The sequence below is a fragment of the Topomyia yanbarensis genome, chromosome 3, assembly GCF_030247195.1.
Source record: "Topomyia yanbarensis strain Yona2022 chromosome 3, ASM3024719v1, whole genome shotgun sequence".
Classification (NCBI taxonomy): domain Eukaryota; kingdom Metazoa; phylum Arthropoda; class Insecta; order Diptera; family Culicidae; genus Topomyia; species Topomyia yanbarensis.
The window spans coordinates 174,349,438-174,374,056 of record NC_080672.1 but is presented as its reverse complement, the minus strand read 5'-3'; the positions used below and the strand labels follow the sequence as shown (position 1 = coordinate 174,374,056).

The 24,619-nt window shown below is 35.0% G+C and overlaps 1 protein-coding gene across 3 annotated transcripts in view; it reads left to right on the top strand.

Moving 5' to 3' along the window:
- The window catches only part of LOC131686769 (LIM/homeobox protein Lhx5), a 158,627-nt gene that overhangs the window by 120,003 nt on the left and 14,005 nt on the right, over positions 1 to 24,619 (top strand). The window lies entirely within an intron of this gene.

The window sequence follows — 24,619 nt, the reverse complement described above, 5'->3', positions numbered from 1 at the left end:
CACCGATATCATACTTTTTGATCTGCCTCTCGTTTCTTCTGCTGCAAATTTTGTGCATTGGACGTATTGGGTCTATCCACTCATTGAATATTTACTAGAAGTATATGCTAGAAAATGCATGAAAATTCTCGACAAACATATGATTACGGCCTAAAAGCCAACTGTCAAAATCCACTTTGAATGGAAATTCCGGACAAACCGTTACACGCCAATCACAGATGTTGGTAGTAAACGAAAGAGAAAAGTTTTCTCTTTCATAAACTGTTGTGAGCTGTGTTCGACTAGTAACGGTTTGTCTGGAATTTCCATTCAAAGTGGATTTTGACGGTTGGCTTTTAGGCCGTAATCATATGTTCGTCGAGAATTACAGCAAAAGAGACGGGAATGAAAGTATGCTAATTCTGCATATTTTTGTTTCTCAGTGCAGCAAATCTGTCCACAGTCTGTAAATCTGGCATCGCTGTTGCTCGATTCAACGACATTGCGGCTTAGTTAGACCCTTTGGTCGATTTACGATTGAACTGTATATGTAAACAAATAAACACGCTCGCTATAAACAGAAATTGTATACCTTTAAATTCTGTTGGTTTAAATGTTTAAGTTATTATAATTCGTCGTCGTCGGTCGTCTTTATAATTTTGTGCCGGAACATGACGAATTACGCTTTCTAAGTACCACCGTCAAAGACGCATGTACGTTCTTATGCCGAAGTTTATAAATCGAACCAGATTGAAGATGTGTAAAGAATGGTCAATATTGAAATCAGGATGCGAAGAACTGATAACTATGTGGTTTCCTCTAGCAGTTTGTACTGTGTTTCATACATTTCTTTATATTTATAATCAGAAGTGAAGTTGTTTGGCCGTGCTTCATTACTATGCATACTTCATAGTTTCATAGGCTCAATGAAGTAATAATGCATGATACTGATTGACTACGATGTTTTTTGAAATAGAAGCTTCACAACGAAAGGCATTGCTTTTCTCTGCTCATAGACAGTGTTAGATCACCTGCATATTTGCTCGAAGGACTACTAAGGGCCGATTTCTTCATTCTCGCCTAACGTCTTAACCAGGTTTAAACGTACTGGTGAACCCGGTTTAAAATTTAAGCGAGGATAAAGAAATTGGCCGTAAGCCCTATAAATATGTATAGGCATTGCGCATTTCGCCGCAAGGTTGCTCTAGCGGAGAGACTCGTGCGGTTCAATGTAAACAATTCATTCTATCACACTTTAAGGAGTGTTCATAGTTTGATGCACTAGTAGAGTAACAAATAAAACTTTCTACTTGCCTTTGACCGTCCATTATTTGAGTCTCCATTTGCTTGCATGCGACTCGTGTAAGATGATTTAAACCGTCCTTATCTGGTACGATCCCTTGATCCAAAATTGGATACAAAATTTTCATTCGGAATTTTGCGTCATCTTCGAATGTCGAACGGTTAATCTGAAAACGTTAAATATGTATAGTACGACAAGCGCTTACAGTAATTATAGTAGAAAGTTTACCAAATTTTGAACATTAGTGGAAGTCTCATCAATTTTATCTTTGGTCGGATTAGCTTCAGAACTATAGTTTTTTATTATGTTAAGAATTGTTAGACGGGATCCTTTTTCGATTATCCCCATTTCAACTAGGTCGGCATCGTTGAGCAGAACTAGGTTCTGATCGTTTATTTTTTGGGCTGAAAAGAGCGAATAAGTATATATAAAGGTTTAAAGTGACATCTCAAGTTGTTTGCACTACCTTCTTGATTGTTGTTTATTTTATTATAAATTTATTTCCAAGTTTATTTCTCTACTAACTATCTACATATTTCAAACTTATATAGTAGTTTTCTTCTGAATCTCCGTATATACTCCATAAGTTGTATGTTTTTTTCGTTTGCAAGTTCTTGTGTGATATGCGAATAACTTGACTGTCAGTTTTGAGTTTGTAACTGTTGTATTGTAAACAATATTCGCATTCGAGATGCTGTATTAGGCAAACAATTTGATTATCCGATTGCAATATATCTATTATCAAACCATAGGACATTTCGTTGCATACTTGGTATTTCGCTATCAGTCCCGGCCGAAAGCTTGTGTTATTTATTTTCATATGGTTTATATATTTGATTGAATCTGGTAGATCCCGGATCAGGAGTAAATTACTTAGAGATTTTTTGTGTATGTGCTTTGACGAAACGATATCTACCGTACCAATTTCGTATGAATGGTCAAGAATAGTGGTTATCTGTGCTAGATTCAGGCGCTTAGCAAAGCTGTTTGTTAAATTGATGAAATTGTTGCATGTCTTCGCTTGGGATTTCGACTCCTTGAATTTCGCTTCGAAGCGTAAGCAACTATGATTAACAACTGGCCCATCCTGACGAATTATGTAGAGGTAATGAGAGATGTGATGGAATTTATTGGTAGGGTTGATGGCAGGGAAGCAGGATTTGAACAACTTGTAAAAACATTCGATTTCGTTTTCCAGATCGTTAATCTGATTCAATGTTAGCTTATTGGAGAAACTATAATAAGTTATTTTCATGAGAGCTCTAAGCAATGATGATAAATTTGAATTAAATCCGAGAATCTGGTTGAACATAAAAGGGAATGCTCGAAGGAGAAGCCAACATTGCGAAGCTGACTGAGGAATAGCGTGTCCACGTGCTTTTAACTTCTCGCAAGTAAAATTAGCGGTAGGTTTATCAGCCGATTCAGTTATACCGTATTCGTAATGCTGTATAATTTGGTTGACTTGACTAATCGTTATCACTTTATGGATATTTACAGCTTCGTTCAAAACACATTTGATTACGACCATGACGACGCCTTCCAAAAGATCATGCATTGGATCAAACGTGTTATTTTCCGCTATGTTGAAATATTTAACTTCATTCAGTGCTGATTTTCGAATGATTCCGCATTGTGAAGGTGTTTTAGTTCCGCTTTGAAGAGCATTTAAATCACCTTGTATGCTTTCTTCAGTGCGATGAGGGAAGGTATCACCAATGTTTCCACAATGAAGTGCAGTACGCGTCGCATAGCACATTCTACAGAATAGACTTGATTGGGGCCCCATTAACTCGAAAATTTCATGAATTGCCAGCGTGTCCTCCAAAACATGCACTAGAACTGCCCTCATCGTAAACTTTTCACTCCCATATTGTACTACAACACCATCATCTGATTCAAGCTCACGCAAATCTTGAATCAGCGGTTTCATAACGTTATTGTAGCCATATTTTTTTACATCTCTTGAGCGAACTGTAAGCGTTAGATATATCCTGTTGGAGGATGAATTAATTGCGGGGTGGAGATTCTCAATTTTAACACTGAAATTGGTAAGTTTTTTTTTTGATTTGCGTGATCCCAAAGGGTTCAGATATTCGACATCGTCCAGATGAAGCGAGAGTCGTAATGCATCGGGAAACCGTGTCAGGAACGGGTGCGTTTTGAAACGTTGACCATCTTTGAAACCGCACAAGATATCGTCATTCACTGCTTCTTCTGCTATCATCTTGCGAGCTCCGGGATTCTTCATAACCAGTGCTAAAATGCTGGTTAGTGGAATATAGTGAGCAACGTCTTTCACTATTTGTACACTTTTTCTTTTGCCTAGTTTGGTAATCGCGGGGACAGTTTTAGTGATTCTAGTTCTTCCCAAGACTTCTTCCCTAGGGTTTGGCACAGCACAACCCGCAACTCCAGACAAATATGCTAGGTTGTCTTTTGGAGAAGCTACGTCTGCAAAAATTCCATCCAAAGATGCGTCGTTTATAAATTTCAAAGCGTCGGTATCGTTTAATGGGATCGATTTCGATTTCAAAAATTCTCTGAATAGATTCAACATGTAACACTCGTAATCTTCTATAAGATTCGAGGTAACCTGTAAGAACTTTTTGATTTTTGTCTCGGGAAGAGATACATCTTTTCGCAAATCTGTGGCGAATTTACTAATTTTCTTAGTAATTTCATCCAACGACGGCGCCGTTTTAAAGAATATAGTATTCGTTATTCTCAACAGATAATCATCATCTACGAGCATATTTTCCGGATGATTATTTTGAATTTGTTCAACAGCGTCATGGTCGTATGAAATATTTGTAGAATTTTCTGTAATTAGTGGATGAACACTCTCTATGTGCCGTTTCAAGCTCTTAAACCTCTGGTACAGTGAACCACATTCTGAACAAAGGAAAGGTTGAGCGGCTGCTTTGCTGGTGTTCAAATTGTGTACCAACCGGAAGTGTTCCTTCAATTCATCCACGTGTCCAGGAATCATCTTCCCACAATTTGGCACATGGCATGAGAAACCTGAAACCTTACACTTTTTTTTCCAGTATATATATATATATATATATATATATATATATATATATATATATATATATATATATATATATATATATATATATATATATATATATATATATATATATATATATATATATATATATATATATATATATATATATATATATATATATATATATATATATATATATATATATATATATATATATATATATATAATATAACGTGAATATTACCTCGCAACTTCATTGCAGTTTCAGCATCCACCTCTTCCGAAATCTTCTGCATGCTGGTTGTTCAAATCCACTCTTTCAATTAAAATGTATTTTACACACTTCAACTCTAGCTTCAACTATTATAAATATTTGAACAAATTTTTATTTGTGAAAAAGTGATGAGCGATAACTAAACGAGCGTGTACCTACTAATGGAAAATGGCGGATGACGCTTGGAATTTTTAACTTGGCGAGAAACGGCTTTTCCGTTTGGTAACTCCAAAACGGTTTCTTGTGTAATACCCAAAAATAGAGTCAGAGTTACTCAGAGATATTATACATGACAACTCAATTTTTGACGTTTACGAACATCATTCAAAACTGAGTTAAAAGTACTCAGAATCTGAGTAACTTTTTACGAGCGTGTAACTAGAATCGGTTGTGTCACTGGAGCCCGTGTACGAACTGGAACCAGCCAGAATTCCGGTTCATTTCCGGCTGAGCTTAACTGGGAATGCTAAACTTATGTTGGTTAAGTACCGGTTACACAAAATAACGACGCTTACATGCGACTTTCATTCCACCTAATTGGGAGTTAATCCAAGAGATCATAACTACTAGAGAGCGCGCATACTGCTGTTATCATTGATGGTTTAATAAAAAGAGATTATAGCTACTAGAGGGACCATAGCGCTAGTGTCTTCATGTATTCAAGGACTGCAACATGAGGTCCCGCTCTAGCACATTGTATTCCATTACTTTGACATTTCTGTATCCAGTGCAATATGTGTGAAACTAATGGACCTAGCATATGTAAGAGCGAGATGATAAATTACCAAAGTTATCAGCGACATGCGACCACTAGTAGTAATAATCTTTTTGGTTTAATATCATGGTTACATATGATAGGCCTATCATTAGTTTATTTCCTATTTCTTATTTCTTGTTTCTTGTTTTTCGTTTCTTGTTTCTTGTTTCTTGTTTCTTATTTCTTGTTTCTTATTTCTTGTTTCTTGTTTCTTGTTTCTTGTTTCTTGTTTCTTGTTTCTTGTTTCTTGTTTCTCGTTTCTTGTTTCTTGTTTCTTGTTTCTTGTTTCTTGTTTCTTGTTTCTCGTTTCTTGTTTCTTGTTTCTTGTTTCTTGTTTCTTGTTTCTTGTTTCTTGTTTCTTGTTTCTTGTTTCTTGTTTCTTGTTTCTTGTTTCTTGTTTCTTGTTTCTTGTTTCTTGTTTCTTGTTTCTTGTTTCTTGTTTCTTGTTTCTTGTTTCTTGTTTCTTGTTTCTTGTTTCTTGTTTCTTGTTTCTTGTTTCTTGTTTCTTGTTTCTTGTTTCTTGTTTCTTGTTTCTTGTTTCTTGTTTCTTGTTTCTTGTTTCTTGTTTCTTGTTTCTTGTTTCTTGTTTCTTGTTTCTTGTTTCTTGTTTCTTGTTTCTTGTTTCTTGTTTCTTGTTTCTTGTTTCTTGTTTCTTGTTTCTTGTTTCTTGTTTCTTGTTTCTTGTTTCTTGTTTCTTGTTTCTTGTTTCTTGTTTCTTGTTTCTTGTTTCTTGTTTCTTGTTTCTTGTTTCTTGTTTCTTGTTTCTTGTTTCTTGTTTCTTGTTTCTTGTTTCTTGTTTCTTGTTTCTTGTTTCTTGTTTCTTGTTTCTTGTTTCTTGTTTCTTGTTTCTTGTTTCTTGTTTCTTGTTTCTTGTTTCTTGTTTCTTGTTTCTTGTTTCTTGTTTCTTGTTTCTTGTTTCTTGTTTCTTGTTTCTTGTTTCTTGTTTCTTGTTTCTTGTTTCTTGTTTCTTGTTTCTTGTTTCTTGTTTCTTGTTTCTTGTTTCTTGTTTCTTGTTTCTTGTTTCTTGTTTCTTGTTTCTTGTTTCTTGTTTCTTGTTTCTTGTTTCTTGTTTCTTGTTTCTTGTTTCTTGTTTCTTGTTTCTTGTTTCTTGTTTTTTGTTTCTTGGTTCTTGTTTCTTGTTTCTTGTTTCTTATTTCTTATTATTTCTTCTTATTTCTGATTTCTTATTTCCTATTGCCTTTTTCCATTTTCCTATTTCCTATTTCGTATTTATAGGGCGAATGACCCATCGAGATTAAAAGCCCCATTAATCATTACAATACAATACATTTCTTATTTCTGATTTCCAGTTTATTATTTCCTATTTCATATATAATATTTCTTACGCTTTGCTTTGTTTGTTTTTTTTGCATATATAGCGCCGCCACACCAGCCATTTCGAAATCTCTGTATGATCAGCTGCCATTTCAGTCACACTCACCTACTAACCATTGAACAGATCATTATTTTTTATACTAGTGAAAAGCTCGAGATGGACGTCTGTTCTCTGTCACATATTTACTTTTTGGATACTTTACATTATATTTACTCGCTGGGTACTTGGTTAGTGCTTTTTGTTAGATATTCCATTTACGGTATGTATAGTATTTTTCGTTTAGCTGGAATTAGTGTACTCCGGCCTTATTATTTTGACATGCTATTTCTTGAGCGTTTTTTCAAAAAGACATATCTACATTCAGTGACTCTTTTTTTACTTTCTCTTTCGATTTTTACAGCGTCACTATAGCACTTTTCACTTATTTTACAGTACAGATCGAAAGACGGTGGTTTTGACTAGCATATTATGCAAAGAGTTGACGGATAAATGTTAGAGCGACCGAATTATTAACAGAAGAGAAATTAAACAAAGAGTCACTCGTTGCAGTTATGTCGTTTTGAATAAAAGGTCTAGATTTGTTATTCAAAGACTTTAGTTTCAGACGAAATTTTGTACTGTTTTTGTTTTGTCTTTCAGTATTCCTAGCATTTCGCCAAGTAAATAACAGGAGATAATTTGATTTTCCGTAAGTACTTTTGATCACTGTGGCGCTGTGATAATAAAGCTGCTAATGCTTTATGTGGCTTTTATCTAGAAAAAGAACACTAATTGTTGCTAATGAGGTCGGAAATCCTCTTTAAAAATATATGGAAGGAAAATCAAGACTTTTGGCTCAATATTTTAATTCCAGTGAAACCATTTTGGTGAAAGCAGTTCTCGATTTGGTAAGTGATTCTGACATCTGCATAAACAGAGAATGGATATTCTGTTACCTTGGCAATATAGATATGAAATCGGTTTCTAATACTGAATTCGAATAGCTTCCTCGGAAAATGTCTTGCAATCACTATTGAATGCTTGTACACGGTAAAGATACAGGAATATATCGGCAATGCTCCAGAAGTTCCAGTTTACATAACACGGTAAAAGTTCGCTCGTTTTAAGATCCTTTATCATTTACGGCATTGCGATTCTTTCTGTATTTTGAATATTGATGTATGTCTGCTGAAGCAATATATCCAACCTTTATTGATTGTAAGCGTAAATCGCTAATCGAAAAAGCTCACGTCGGAGTGCATTATGTTGGATAAAAAAAAACGTAAAATTCGTGTGTAGTACAGCTCAATACATTTCAGCAGTATGCACAAATACCAGCCTCGGTGTCTGATCAAGTACTTCCGTCATATCCCATTGCCTGTAACGTATTTCCAAATGACTGGAAGGTACCGGGTGAAATACATTCACTTCTGCATTCTCATCAACATATTTGATGGATTCAAATCCGGTTGTTCATATGTTAACATTGGATTCAACGGGTTGAATGGCTAAACTTGTAACCATTCACGACCATGTTAGTTAAAACTACTATATATTTTAATTGGAATTCGATAATCCATGTCAACACAGATTGAAGAAGTTTGATTGAATCGTAGAGAAGGAGGTTTATTTCAATCGACTCTAACTCGGTGGGGAAACATTTTTTATGTAAATTGACACAAGTTTGCTGTTATACCAATGACATTATACTCTTCCAAAACTAAAGCAAGATTATTGATTCATTTTAACTGCAGTTTTGAGCCAACTACGCTCTTAAATTTATGAACTATATAAATATATTATTTCCGGAACTATTCAAGGAGTAACAGTATAAATTCAACAATTCGAAACATTGGCTTACCTCGTTCGGATATGTTGAAGTTCCTTGGAAAAATACTAGAGTGAGCGTCACAAATATAGAGAAGTACAACGCGGACGAAGATTGTGCGGCATTAGTTTTCAACAGTTAGTTTTAACCCAAAAGGTATGGACGCCATCGAACCGCTTTCATTCAGTTTTCAACTCCCATTTTGTTTAAGTGCACTTAAAAATATTTCAAAAGCTGAAGCAAATCGCTACGTTAGCTCATTTTCAGAAAATAAACTTAACGAGCAAACTGATGTATACTTTTCAGCTAAAGAAATGGTTAAATTTGTGTTTTTTTAAATCTTCCGCTATTATCTTAGTACTTACCATGGAATCTGCAGCAAATTTTCAATCTATTTAAACGACAATTGAAAGTGTACTGGCGTATACTTGCAAACACTGGAACATTGTCCTTACACTACACGTTAACTCTGCTTACTCATAGCACAAGATAAATTGAGTTAAAGTTTCATAACATCAATAAAAACAGTATTTATATTCGAAACAAGTTTGTTGGTGCAATCAACAAATCACTTCAGTATGATATACTTGACATGAATGACATTACATTAATGAACAACTATTTTATTTTTAACAATTTTTATAGTTACAAAAACGAATAAAGATGGTTGTTTTCCTACGTGCTGGATTCTGCCAGCCAATATTTCCAGCTCAGAAAAAAAACTGCTGTATTTAAGAACTATGCAGTTAAAAACATCATTCTAACTTCTGATTTTGACTACATACGTAGTTGAAAATGCAAATATCGTTTTTAATTTTTCTTTTGCTGTATTGTGTCTAGGATTTCATTTAACTAAACAACTTTGCTGAAATCAAAAAATCTTTTAGAAAAATCTGAGCTGAATTTTAACTAAATTGTTAGTTATTTTTTAGAATCTTTTCCTAAAATCAACTAATCTAAAAACAGTAATTGGAATTAGCAGCAGAGCTGATTTTTGGCTTTCCGTGTGGGAAACCGATCCATTCAAGTATACCATAATCCATTTTTCTTCAATAATCTTTTTATTTTTTTTTATTTTTGTTGAGCGGTTCGGCTTGGAGAGCGTTCACCGCAAACCTCTGCTAAAAAAAACACGTTTCGGGGGATAGGCCATAACTTCACCAACCTTGAATATTTTTTTAATTCAATCGGTTTTTTTCGAACTTTGATAGTAGTACTAACGAACTGTCTTTCGCTTTTTCAAATAAAATTTGCATAAAACACTTTTAAAAAATCACGAACTTAGCTCACTTTTTCGCCACATCTTTGTATATAACGCCTTAATCTCTCAAATATTAAGAAGATCGGTTGACTATGTTGTGAGTTTTTACAATAAATGTAAACAAAAGTTGCACTCATACGCGTCATAGGTGTGTATTGATGACAAAAATTGTATGGCGTGCTTGATGGCGTGTCATAATGGGTGTACCCCATTAGGCATGAATACGTTAGGCATACGGAACTTTGGCATACGTACGTTAGGCATAATGGACGTTAGGCATAAAGACGTTTGGCATAATATACGTTAGGCATAATGGACGTTTGGCATAATAGACGATTATCATAATGGACGTTAGGCATAAATTATCATGTTTAAGTATCCTTTACGAAAATAATTTTTTGGTGGTGACAGCATCGGGTTGTAAGAGCGCAAATGTTTGAAATTTTTTGATGTTGTAGAATTACTCTGGAAGCTGATAGAGCTCGATCAACATTTTATTCTATAGTAAATACCTTAAAAAAGCTTAACTCAAATAAAAGATGTAGAACGAATGCACATCGAATGAATGAATAAGAAAATTGCACATCTCTAAAATGGGCTAATACTCTTGTTTAAAATCAGTCTATTTTGTATTAACGTATGGATAACGCACATCAACCCCTTCATGCCATTATTTTAGTAAACAACATTTTTAAACTGCTAAAACTTTTTATTTAGGCAGAATTTACTCAAAAAACAAGTAAGATCAGTAACTGGTACTATTAGAACTTAGAACTGACGTTATTTCTATTAGTCCGATATAACTCTGCTGGAGCCGTACTACCAGAGATATTTACAGTTAGTGTTGATAAATAAAATATTGTTTATTGTTTATTATTGTTGAAAACTGATAACACGCATGAATTTGGACCGGCTTCGACTATCTTTTCCTAGAATATAGAATATTGAAAATTTTCTAGGAGATTTGTGTTGAGCACCGGAAGGTAAATATTGAGCAGCTTCCAGCACTGCGAAAGAAGCATCTTTCAAAGCGGATTTTTCGTGTTTCTTGAACTTTATGAACACTACAAAAAGTTGGGCATGTAAGGGTTAACTTAGATTAGTTTTTCATGCATGCAAGATGAAATTCTCCTAGAAAAAATACATAACCTTGAAGAACAGCTTATGAAAGAAAGAATGATGCATTTTATTATTCATTCAACGAATATACGAATATTGCTGGTTCTATATTGATTGTCTCCCATATTCTTAAGCACAATAATTGTATTCTCAAGGCCATCACAAATAGAACTACGGAATCTCTTTGATATTAGAGAAAGTTTAATCCTGTACTGTGACGAGTTACCGAAACGAAAAAGGTATCATCGTAAACGTAGAATCCGTAGCCTAATGTTGATCCTGTACATGGATCCAAAAGTTAATGTCTGTTCATTATTTAGTTTTTTTTTTAATATTTGGATGCGACTGTATTAGTAATAAATCTAAGAGGCTTGAAATGTGCTGAAGAGGCTTGAAATGTGCTAGTACCAAAACTGTTCACTTAAATAAAGGGATATTTTCTTCATCTCCTCTACAGAAAAAAAATTACACTTGCAAGGGTTAAATATCTCGCATGGTATTTTTCATTTTGGAGTCTCTCGCTAAAGTTATTCGAAGGTACGGTATAGCAAAGCGTCCTTTTTTGCTAACCTGAAAAAACAAGCGAAATCTCTATAAAAACGAAAGCCTTGCGATTATTTTTATATTTTTGTGAATTATGCCTATCGTCCATTATGCCTAACGTCCATTATGCCTATCGTATTTATGCCTAACGTACGTATGCTTAACGTACTTATGCCTAACATATTTATGCCCAACGTCGCGCACCCTGTCATAATCGTGCACGGAAAATTTTTCATTGAAAAAAATCATCAATAATTTACTTTTACTTATATTGTCTTCATTTGGTCTATAAACAAACGGTAAGATGCATTTTGAAGGAAATGAGTCTAGAATTTGTTTTGAAAGTGATGATGCCATTGTGTTTCTCAGATAATTTTACACATAAAAACATATTATGCATCAAGATAACTTGATCCAATTGACACAGTCATTTGAAGTAAAAAGGTTACAATTTCTCAGCACGTTTCTGGCTCTATCTAAGTAACCAAGCAGAATGCCAAAATTCTGAAAACGCCACTTTGTAGAGATTGTTTAGACAAATGATTTGGCATATCTACCTCAGTTTACCCCAAAATGGCGTTTGTCATAAGATAGCACAACAGCGACGATATGTTTTATTTAAGTCATGAAATTTCACCTGACAACACCAAAAACGAGCGGCAACATTAGCGTTAAAGTCTTGCGGGTTTGATTTCGGAACAACATCGAAAAAATTCATCGCAATGCTCGCTGGTCGCCGAAAAAAGGAAGCGAAAATCCGAACATATCGATCATAAAAATAATTTTTATAGAGATTCGTGGAGAGGTTTTTATGACAGGCATCAAAATAAACATAAACGAGCGCATATAAGCTTTGGATGTCGGATTCTGTTATTACCTTATGCTGGAACATAATCACTCGTCGTCGCAATCGTACAACATCCCACGTGTAGGGGAAACCAAAGTAAAGTGACTTAAAAAAGAAATTCGTCAATTAGCAATAAATATGCTCATCCTTCCACATAAACAATCATGATGATTTTGAATGGAAAATATGATATTTTATTTCTTTTTTGCGGATTCCGTTTTGCTATGACCTCCCCTATACAGCCGTCGAAAGTCACGGAATATTGGAACTGTCGGCTGACGGACTGACTGTCGACTGATCAGGCAGAAAAGCTTGAATGAAATGTGACGGGTATAATACAATCATAAAAAAATCAAAGATTTATAAATCGATATCAAAGTGTATCGCCATGACTGTGTCGTCTTTATCATTTTATTTCTGTTTTTATTACTACTTACACGCACTTTACACTTAATGAGATTAGTGATGGGAGCTGATCGCATAAACGCAAGAACCGGCCTATTATGATGATGCCACACACATGAGTAAAGCGTTGGGAACGGGAACCGCTTTTTCTCTCGCAGCTTAAATCTGCGATGGAACTGCACCGTACCAAAGAAGCCGCTGCACATGTTTATGGATCTGTAAAAAGTTTATGCTTTACTACCTGAGAACAAATCGATAAAACAGAAACAACCTCAAGGCACGATGACCCAGTTAACTGTCACTGAAAAACTTACTAAATTGTGATTATATCATTGTTTTAAAAGTGAGTAAAGCCATGTCAAGTGATCCTCGAATTTTTCGCAAAATCGCCGATCTTCATGAGGTATATTTTATTGTATAGGGATTATGGTGAATAGCTTTTGGTATAAATATTTCGTTAAAATTCTTTTTTTTCTTTAAGATATTAACCCTTAAACTTTATTGCATGATAAAATTGAAAATTTTATATCTCAAAAACTACTGAAGATAATTCAACGAATTTTTGCACACTTATGGAATGATATTTGTACTATCTTATAAAAATATTTTTACTTTATAATTGTGTGAATAACGGTATTTTGCATCTATTTAAAGTTTCCAATTGTATTTTTTCTTGTGTTCTTTACGCTAAAAATTTTCAAAACTTATGTCAAGTTATGCGGCAATCTTTCACCTTTAATAATCTGTATTGATAATTTTTCATTTTTGTTCCTATCGAGAGTTATGGAGGATTTTGTAACAGTGCGCTGTTTCAACGCACGGCCCACTTTGATACAGCCCGCGAGAACGTTCATATTGGCAACGTCGCACGTCACTACGTCAGAAAGCGCATCGTGTGGGAAGTGCGCATCGCATGACTAAAAGAAAACCATATCTCTCGATTAGCGCAAAAGGGCAAACTTTTCAATACGAATTATCGAAGGTGATTTTTTCCGGATATTTTGAGATGCGTTAAATTCTTTTGACTGAACAAAAATTATAGTTGTTTAATATATTTTTTATTATTATAATTTAACGCTACTAACAATTAACATCTTTAAAAACACTTTTGTTAGTCAAAATACATCTACGTTATATCCAAATTCTTTTTTAGTCTACAACATTAATATATGAAAGTGGAAAATCTTATGTCAACAGCATTTTATTTCACGTTTTTACATTTCTTATATTATTTTCACCTTTTAACAACGATGCGTCTTTTGAAAAAAGTTTATCTAAAATCTGTTGTTCAATCGCATTGATGTTGGGGTTCTATTGCTTCTGTTAATCCTGTTAAATGGTGGTTCTTCAAGTTCTTGTAAGATATTATTTATTTTTGTCGAATTTCAATTAATCATCAACGATCTTTATTTCAAAATCATCGTTACAGTTTTCCGCATGTACCGGTTTAGTCATCGAATATTCCAGTTCAATTACTTTGGCAAACACTATAAGAAGAAAAATTAAACGTGTAAATTTTCCTATATTTTAAACGCGTTATAGAGGAACCCATTACTATAAACATGGGATGTAAAATTGAAAATTTAAGGAAAATTGTGTTTTGTTCATGTCCATATTTTCGTTGTATTTTTTGCGCCCATTACGACATATGCTACACATGTGTTGACCAAAATAATTTTTAAATTTTTCACTCCACATGGATGCCACAAAAACAAGATATGACCAACATATTTATGAAATTTTTTTAACGCAATACATCATTCGTGTGATCGACCCATATTTAAAACATAAATCAATCGAATGTTTTGAGCAAATATTGTCTATCTTGAGATAATATAGCACTTCGTCGAGTTGTCTCTATATAGGTAACACCTAAGTGCGATCGAAACAAAAACGAACGTCAAAACGTTTTCTAACTCGCACTGATGCAAATTAAATGAGCGCGTAATTTAACGCGCGACCCGATGGCGCATGGCTGAAAAGTCGCTATGTGGATTTAAGAAAAGATTCACAATATACCGTGCTACCTCTCAGACAGAATCAACTGAAAATAAAACGTGGTGAAGTATGGCAATTTGCGAAAAAATATGCCAACGCAGGTTAAAACATGCCCACTACTTAACTTTGCTCATCGGCTGGCAACATCCGAGCGCACTTGTCCGAGGTATTGAGTGACAGAAAATTAAATAACTCTTGAACAATATAATAACGCTAAAGAGCATGCAGATTACTCAGAAAACATCACTTTCAATTATCCATAAAGAAAAGCTTGTCTTTTTGCTTTAATCCCGAGATGCCAATTTTGAACATGAGATACGCTCCTTCAAAGCGATGCGCATTAGGACGTTGCGACGTGCGGCGTTGCCAATATGTACGTTCTCGCGGGTTGCATCAAAGTGGGACGTGCGTTGAAAGAGCGCACTGTTACAAAATCCTCCATAACTCCTGATAGGAACAAAAATGAAAAATTATCAATACAGATTATTGAAGGTGAAAGATTTTTGCATAATTTGGCATAAGTTTTGAGAATTTTTAGCGTGAAGAACACAAGAAAAAATACAATTGAAAATTTTAAACAGATGCAAAGTACCGTTATTCACACAATTATAAAGCAAAAACATTTTTATAAGATAGTGCAAATATCATTCCATAAGTGTGCAAAAATTCATTGAATTATATTTAGTAGTTTTTGAGATATAAAATTTTCAATTTTATCATGAAATAAAGTTTAAGGGTTAATATCTTAAAGAAAAAAAGGAATTGTAACGAAATATTTATGCCAAAAGCTAATAACCATAATCCCTATACAATAAAATATACCTCATGAAGATCGGTGATTTTGCGAAAAATTCGAGGATCACTTGACATGGCTTTACTCAAGTAATATTACACACAAATAATCGTTGACATCGATTGTTATATGTTTATTGTGGTAGCGTATGACATGCAACTTAATGTTTTAAAATAATTTCAGGCAAATGTCAATAGCGACTTTGTTTTGCAAATCCCATTCCGTCGATCCTATTTTGTTGACTTATGGTCATTTTCTCGAGAACGACTGAAGAAATTTCATGAACAACGCATTCAACGTTAACCTCTAGCTCATAAATCGTTTATTATTTATCAGAGTAGACGAGATGCTTGACGTAGCACCATAAAAAGATGCAATGTCAGACTACACACAAAGAGAAACAGTCATTTTTAAATAAAATGAATATTCTAAAACTTTTCAAAAAGCCAAGATTGCATAATTTCGAAACAATCAATTTTGAAAATTTAGGCATTTCGAAAAAGTTTTTCAGCATAAAAAGCGCTTCTTTTGATATGCATAATAATTTCAATGATTACCATAATTCTCATAGAAGTAATTATCGATAATAACTCTTCAAAACTAGTAAGAGACTTAGTGTCTTAAGCAAAGTGGTTGATAATGCCATTTTAAACAACTTTGTTGGAAATATGATGGTTACATGAATGCAGCACGAATATTTAGGAAATTTTCTAAAAAACTAGTTCACTTCAATATAACTTTATATTGTAAGCTTCAGAGACTCAGGAAACCCCGCTAAAAAATTTTTAACAAACGATATTTTGTTTTACGTTAGAAAATTCTTCAATGATACTAAACGCTCAAAGTAGGCAGTTTCGAATGAATTTGATCGCTCCTTTAAAAAAGTTTTTGAGCATTTATTTTGTATTTCTCCACTATTAAAGCCCACAGCTTGAAATTTTATTACGCCATTCAATTCAGCACTCAATTATATACCATAATTTTCCAACTGCTTTCCGAAATATTATTCTCATTATTCATCGTAGTGAATTTTTGTCTCCATTCTAGGCATTCTTAAAAAATACATTTTTAATAAATTTTTAAATTATTGAATTTTGCGGTGAGTAAGTTTTTGTTTTATAGACAGTCAACCTATTCAAACTTAGTTGTTTGTTTGTTTGTTTATTTGGGCTTTAACTATTCAAACTTAGCTTCTGATTCGAAAAACTGCATCTACATCTCTTCAAAAAACACTCCAAACAATTCAGGCAATTATTTTATTTTATTTGATATTTATTTTATTTTATTTGATATTGATGTAATTTGACAACTACGGGATCTCGACTAAGAGATCAGTTGCAAGATCTCATTCCCACAATTTTCCAAAAGTCCTATGGCGCTTAAAACATAGGTTCTCAATATAGTGATCAGACAATATAATTACTTCCAAAATTACTTTGTACTATATTTTATTACTTTAGTCAGCATCATTTTTTTTCAATCCAACTAACCCCCACACCCCCATCCCTTGGCTACGTCACAGGTGTTATAAATTTCTTCGAAAGTACTAAACTTTCAAACTAAACTTGTCTTCACTTTCAAAGTGCACAACTGTATAGGGGAGGTCATAGCACAACTGTTTATAAAATCTAATTCAGAACTCAAATATAGATCGTAAATCGTTGCTGTTGTCATCTCTTATGACAAACACCGTTTTGGGGTAAACTGAGTTAGATGTTTTGCTGTATGTCTGTAACCAAGCAGAATTCAATATGCTGAAACGCCATTTTGCAATGAAATGTAAGTTAACATCCAGTAACATGGCATTTATGGATTTTAAATTATATAACATTGCAAAATGGCGTTTTCAACATATTGAATTCTGCTTGGTTACTGAGGTACAGCAAAACATGATTATGACAAGTGCCAATTTCTTAATGGAACGAGTTGTGCTGTCTTGTGACAACAAAAAGCTCCTCACCATGTCATGACACTCGGGAAAGCTTTTTGATTTTATTGTTATATAAGTTAGTTAATTGAAGCGTTTTTAGTATTTGCATTTCATAAGGCTTACAATTAAAGATAACGTTAGGGATAATTATAATCCTTAAGTTTGAAAACCTGTGCTTTAGTATGCTTTAAACCCCAACCGCTTCCCAGTTTTCAGCTATTACTACTCTGGCTTTAATTTGAGCGACGAATCAAACGACTCCCCCTTCGTGACTGCCAATGACGTCAATGTACTAGTGGTTTTTCATAGAATTCCATTACTCTCTTATGTCGTTTTTCATTGAAAAACACCGGGGTAGTGGATTGCACTGGTTTTGCACTTTCTTGCAGAAGTGGGAATGAAACACGTCTAGTGGCCTGCTCTTCTGCTAGAAAATGCAACACCAATGCAATACACCGCCCCGGAGTTTTTCAATGAAAAACTCCATTAGACTCATGAATATTTCTACTATAAAGAAAAAAATATTTTTGATTTATTGAATTTCCATAGTAACATCTTACACCGCGTCATCCTAACCGTTTGATGTATGGCTTCACAACTTCAAACGTTTCTGCCTAATTGATTTATATGTAACAGTTTATCCCACTTTCGAACCCTCCTAGCATTGGAAGCTACACGGCAATGTGCGACTTTGAGAAACTGTGTGTTGTACCATATTTTCCCGCTAGGATTAAAACCAGCAGGTTATTATTCTGTTGATCTAAGCTGTTGTACTGTTTTTGCTCAGAATATTCACCTTCATTTTTATTTCAATTTGCAATAATACCGCCCATTTTGGCTATCCCAAGGTAATCTTTCCATATCCTGACGGACCTTCCATTCTTGCTGGTTCTTTCTTCATTTGGCCATACTATGTTCTTTCCCCCGTACTCACTTTTAGTTGAAGCACAACTCCCCTACTCTTTCATCTGATTGCGAAGGAAATAGCGGCTTTCAGGGTTCAAAATTGCGCGCCCAGCCCCATTCATCGAAATGTTCGTGCTGGTCAGATTCTGTTGGGCAGCATAAAAACCCATCAACCACGGCGGTGTCGACGACGGGCATCGGGCATCCAATGCTACGGAAGATAAGAAGTGCTTCAACTTTGAATCTGCTTCCTTCCCTCCCCTTCGAAAAAAGGTGGATGAATTTTGTTGCTTGGGGCAAGTTTCCCAGTTGAACTTCTACTCCATTCTCCACCAGCCTGGACAGGAACTGCAACAACACTAAGAGCCAATACGGTAGTTGGTAGATACGATACGAAGGATGTAATTATTGGGAAGCCAGCTTTCGTTTTGATCGCAAAATGAATGGTTTTCCTCCTCTCCCATCGCTGGCACAGTTTTTGCTGCCAGCCGCCATAGTCTGATGTTCCTTGTGGGGGCAAACTTGTCCGGAGGCTTTGTCGCGGATTTGCCATGGCTACAGAGCATGGTTAGACTGGAAAGTTTTCCCCTCTCGTTGGGAATATTTGATACATTGAGAGGAACTGCTTGAACAGAATTCCGATTAATGGTTGCTTCTTTGGGACATAATCGAGGTAAACGGATCACACTCAATAATAGTCATATGGTCAACAAAATAAATGTATCATAAATAGCCGATCCCCATCAGGAGTGGGGTTTGGAATATTCAAGATTTTCAAAAAAATCTCAACACCAAAAAGGTGTGATTTGCAAACATACCTATATGAAAATTTACGGATATTTTGAAACTTTATCTTGACAACTCTTATGACGTGGATAGCTAGGAAAGGTTCGAATAAATTGATAATTTTAAATTGACCATTTTGGACACCTCTGACGGAACCGAAAACTTTGGGAAAGTGGCTCAGTTCCTAAATTGAATCCACATCTGTTACTCAGAATTGACCAACTTCATTTTCATAGACTTAGTCTCAAATGACAGAATCACTATTGACTGCTATTGGATTTTATGTTGATCGGAATTCTGGTTTCTATGCAACGGGTGGAAGCGTGCGGTCACATATGAATTTTCCATATCAATTGGTATAACTATTGAATTTAAATGATGCAACAATAATTAACATTGAACGGATATGGATTTCCTTAAATTTTCATCAAACTTCTTGTATAGGGGAAGGCAATTTAGCTGCCGTACATGCTATAGACCGTAGGTACGGTTTCAGATATAAATTCGCAAAGCCAATATATACATTAGTTTATATACCATTAGTAGAATTAAATGATTGATACAGAATTAGCACATTTATACGCATAAATACAGTACTGATTTGAATTACTAGTAGTTCAAGTCACAATTTATAAACCTGTTTATTTCTGAAAGAATACAAAATATATACATTAGATTGGCTGGAGGAAAAATTAAATATGATCCCGATTAACGAGCATAGCACTTTTTGAGATCGTTTTGTAACCACTTACACTGTTTGTTCAATAGCTCACATATTGATAAGTTAACAGATTTTCACCCAATTTAGTTAAGCAATTTGCGTGTCGACTTCGTCTCATCAGAATCCGACACTAAATTAGTAATAGGAAGGGGGTGGGCGTAGCGTAGTTGGTAAATCGATTGCCTTGTACGTACCGCACCTGGGTCCCGACCCCGAACATAGGGTTAGAAATTTTTCATAAGAGATTTTTTAACCCGAATAGGCGAATGATTTTAAGGTGAAAACCTCCATAATCGAAATAAAAAAAGTAGCAGGACTAAGCTAACGCTGGATTGACGCTAGCTCCAAAAACCTGTTTAGTGGTGCAATTCTGCTTTTCTCATTTTTCCAAATTATGATTCCATGGCTGGTTATGGTCAATATAAGTATGGAAATGTCTTTTACATTAGAACACATAAAAATCTGCAACCCAAAGCCACCACCTCAGCTTATTTTGGTATGCCTGGTGACTGAAGGCGATGGGAATGAAAATGTTATGGGTCCGTAGGAGATGGATGGGGTGGTGGGTTTAATAGCAACCTATACCATTCATTTGATAGTCTCAGATTGAGAAAATCGGTTCGGTCATCTCCGAGTAATTGGTGAACAATTGTAGGTCACATACATACACACATGTACACACACATACGCACACGTACGTTAGCTGAACTCAAGGAAGTGAGTCGAATGTAGAGCTTCCATTTCCCGGGATTCGGGAAATAAAAAAAATCCCGGCTAATCCCGGGATTGCAGAATAACCATTGAAAAATATATAGTTTCTATTTTCATAAAAAAAGAGTTTTTTTTCATTTCCTGTGTATGTTTTTGAAGACCGATGGATTTTGCTGTATTTTAATTTTAAAAGGTGATAATATTTTAATTTCGTGAAAATCAATGAAAGTCTCAAAATATGAACTTAATTTCACAGAAAAGCGGCAAAGAAGTACGACAGACTTATTTTTTCGTGTTTTGGAATAACGGTAGCAAGGCAGCGAGCGCAAAAAGAATACCGTGATAAACTCATTCGCTCATTCTCCGGCGGTTTTATTTATCCGGAGAAATAACACGTTGTATTTATCCGGAGATGTTGTGTGAGTGCCAATAACTTTTCGTGTGAAAATGTGAGTTTTTATTTTCGCAGTAGCAAATTATCCGGACGCATTTACTCATACGAGTGATAAATACAATGCCTGCGTGTACGTTATCACTCAGTTCATACTATGTATTTTTCATTTGGATAGTATTTCTTAGCTTCTTTTCAAAATTGTGGAAATTACAAGTAAGGGAATTCAATAGAATGATTCAGCTGTTCCGGGTGTTTGTTTGCATAGTGTGGTGAGTTACATTAGGACAGTGGAAAGCCATTGGGATTGTTTGCTAACAAACTGGATTGGTAGTATAATTGCATCTGAATATTAAACCTCCCAATAAACGAGTGCAACACAAAATCAATAACGTGTAATCTATAAGAAAACACCTACCCAACAATAATTCGCACCATAAGATACAATATAACAAAGAAACGTTCGTTCTTACTGCATGGAATGTGAGGGTCACAAAATAATGAACCTCAAGCGGATTTCCCCGCTCAGAAGACTCGATTGTCTACTAGCGAAGTAAAATATTTATTGAAAGTAAAAAAGTGTACTCCGTAGTAGGATTTCGACTGTGTTTAGTTTTATCAGATAAGGAATATTGTAGATACTGCTCGTATTTTACAAGCTAAGAATAACACTGAACCGAACAATATAACCATATAGTATTGTAAGTCTTGTCAATAATAAAATCCAAATTGTAAATGTATTTTATTGGCATATTGCAACTATTTCGACGATTGTCATAGTGTAATATCAGGCCCAATATATTGGACAGTAGTAGAATGAATCCACAACTCATTCACATCCGATTTCAGTTAGCATTGTCCGGATTAATTTTGGCTCTAAAACTAAGAGAAGAGATCGCCAAAAATTATATGGTAGAACAAACGAATAGTAGTAGAATCGACAACAGATAATTGTTTTCATGTATTTTCCGTATCGTATAAATCAAATAATGTGGTACTTGTAATACTATTTATCGACTTATAATATTTTGTTTTCTGATAATTTACTAGTACATTTTGCATTATTCTAGGAATCGTAGATGAAAACTCGATATACTGAAATAAATGGTCCTTGAATGATCTTGAAACTTCTCTAATTTGTCATGTGGATTGTTACATTTGCACAAAAGTTCAAAATCGGCATCAAATATTGTTTGAACCAGTTGACAGCGTACAATTGATCTATCCATCGACTTCAAAACGTCCATATCGAGATATTATCAGCAGAAATTCTATTGGAGAAAATGAATCTTTTGTAAAAAAAGAAAAATCCTTTTCCCGGGATTCCCGAATCCCGGGAAGTAGTTAAAATAAATTCCCGGAAAAGGCAAAAATCTCGGGATTCCCGGGAAAAAAGAGTTTCGATCTCTCCGGGCCTCTGTTAAAAACTGTCGATTTTCAGAGTGATTGCATAACCTTGCTATAGAAGAAAAGCAAAAATGTTTATATGGGAAAGTCACGTGTGATCGGTTCTTTTTACCCATAACTCCGGAAGAAATACTTCGTTTAAATGACATTCGATAGCAATCAATGTGAATACTGTACCCTTCGTTTAGGACTAAGATTATGAGAATCGAGTCAGCAATATATGGCAAACAGGTGTGAATATAATTTCGGCAACTTTTCAATGGTTCTCAATGTGGTCAAAGAGTCTTTGATTTGCAGTTAGTGATCAGAATTAGCAATCGATGCAATTTAGAACTCATTTCAATTAGTTTTGCATCACCATTATTAATTACCTCTGATTTGCATAGGTAAACTTAGTACCAATAAATACTGATTTTTTATTCAAAGCTGAAGCGATATCATACAAAACCATTTGACAACTCTGGGGAGAAGCGATACGGAAGGCGCTATTGTTTACCGCACAGACAACATTAATTCATTTGACCAGCAAACGCCGAATAGCACTGCAGAGAGAGAGAGAGAGAGAGAGAGAGAGAGAGAGAGAGAGAAATTGACTTATATTTAAAACTTCACAGTTTTGATTTTTTTTACGTTTTTTTATAAATAAAAGGTATAGAAATCCTTAAAATTTGAAAAAAATGCGAGGCCTCAACGAATTGAATAAATTGCTGCCATCGAGAATGATTCCTCACAAGACATCAATGTTTGCTGAATCGTGGTTGTTGTAAGGTTGGTTTGTAGTAGTTAAACTTACCGACGAAACCTAAACCATACAATCCTCATCCATCAAAGCAACCGTTAAGTACTACTTCAGTAGGGACCGTGCTCTTGCTCTTTTTATTTCGTGCTAATCGTTGATGTTTTTTTCCATTGCTACTTTTTTGCTTGCTGTCCAACCTTCGGAGTTTATCTGACCTACTCGGGTCTGTTGCAAATATTGTCACCTGTTGAGACACGAACCGGTCCGGAGGTGTCGACCATAATGATTTACACCTTTTTACAATAACCTTCGCAGGGTTTCTTATCCTTTTCGGCACCACTCGTTCCTATTTATCTGCTAGCTGGGGTTGAGAATTTCTCGGCGGCGGTATTTCTCCCGATACCGATGACCATTTTCGCGAGCCATTTAGTTGCAGCCACTCCGATGGAGAGATCATTGCCGGTGAAATTTCACCAGACAACGATATTCCAATTTTATCCGACTTCTTCTTTTTCCTCGTTAGCTTCCGTTGCTAGTCCGACAGCTGACCTTTTCTGTGTAACTGGTCTACGCATAAACAAGCACGGGAAAAATCGCATCACGAACCATTCATTCGGCATCCACAAGAAAGCTTTCTTCAGTTGTGATGCTTTCTGTTTGCTTAGATAATGATACATGCGAGCCAAAGCTAGAGCAACCAATGAAGAAGTACATCAGCACATCGTTTGTTCGCAGTTTGCCCATCTAGCGACCTACTGTGAAGCTTTTTCAGCCTTTTCGCTTGGTGAGTTATTATGCATGGTTAATTACTGAGGATAAAGCTTATCCTACTTTGTGATCCACAGTTAGCAGCAGTCGCGCGAGTAAACGAATTTTCCCATACCTGCTCACAACTGTTGCAACTAGTCGAAACGTGAGCCGATCCAGAGATGCCGACCAACTTGACTTACATCCTATTTCAGCCACCCTCACAAGGTTTCTTGCTTGGTTTCTTCAACGACTTGTTACGACGATGTTACAAGTAAAAATGAACTTCTAATTTCGATTAGGGTGAGTTACTGAAGGAATAAATCAATCAAATTGACAATATAAATAGTAAAATGAAATTAGAAATTTCGTGGATATAGAAAAATATATAACGCATACGGGAGATGATAACTGCAATAATAACGCAAGACATTTTCTTGGAATCAATGTGTGGATAATCGGGAAAGGTTCACTTGCACCTCTAGGTGAATTATAATAAGTTTTATTGTATCATATTTTTATTTGCATTGATTTAAAGTGCTGTTTTTCTGGGGTTATATGTTTTATTAGAAACTTTATAAAGTCTACTTCTGGGGTCAAATAGGTCAGTTTTCTTTGGCGAGCTCGTGCGGTGATATTTTTGCACCGATTTAGACAAACAAGCACTCGTTGGAAAGGTTATATATCTGGGAAAAGTTTTGGTGATAATGATTTTATACTTAGCTAAATATTTTTCAAGCTGAATCTATTAAGGTGAAGGTACTTTTTTCGCCGTTTTTATAATCTGGGGTACGATAGGTCACTTTATTAGAGGTTGAACAAAGCCTAGAAAATCAGCAGTTC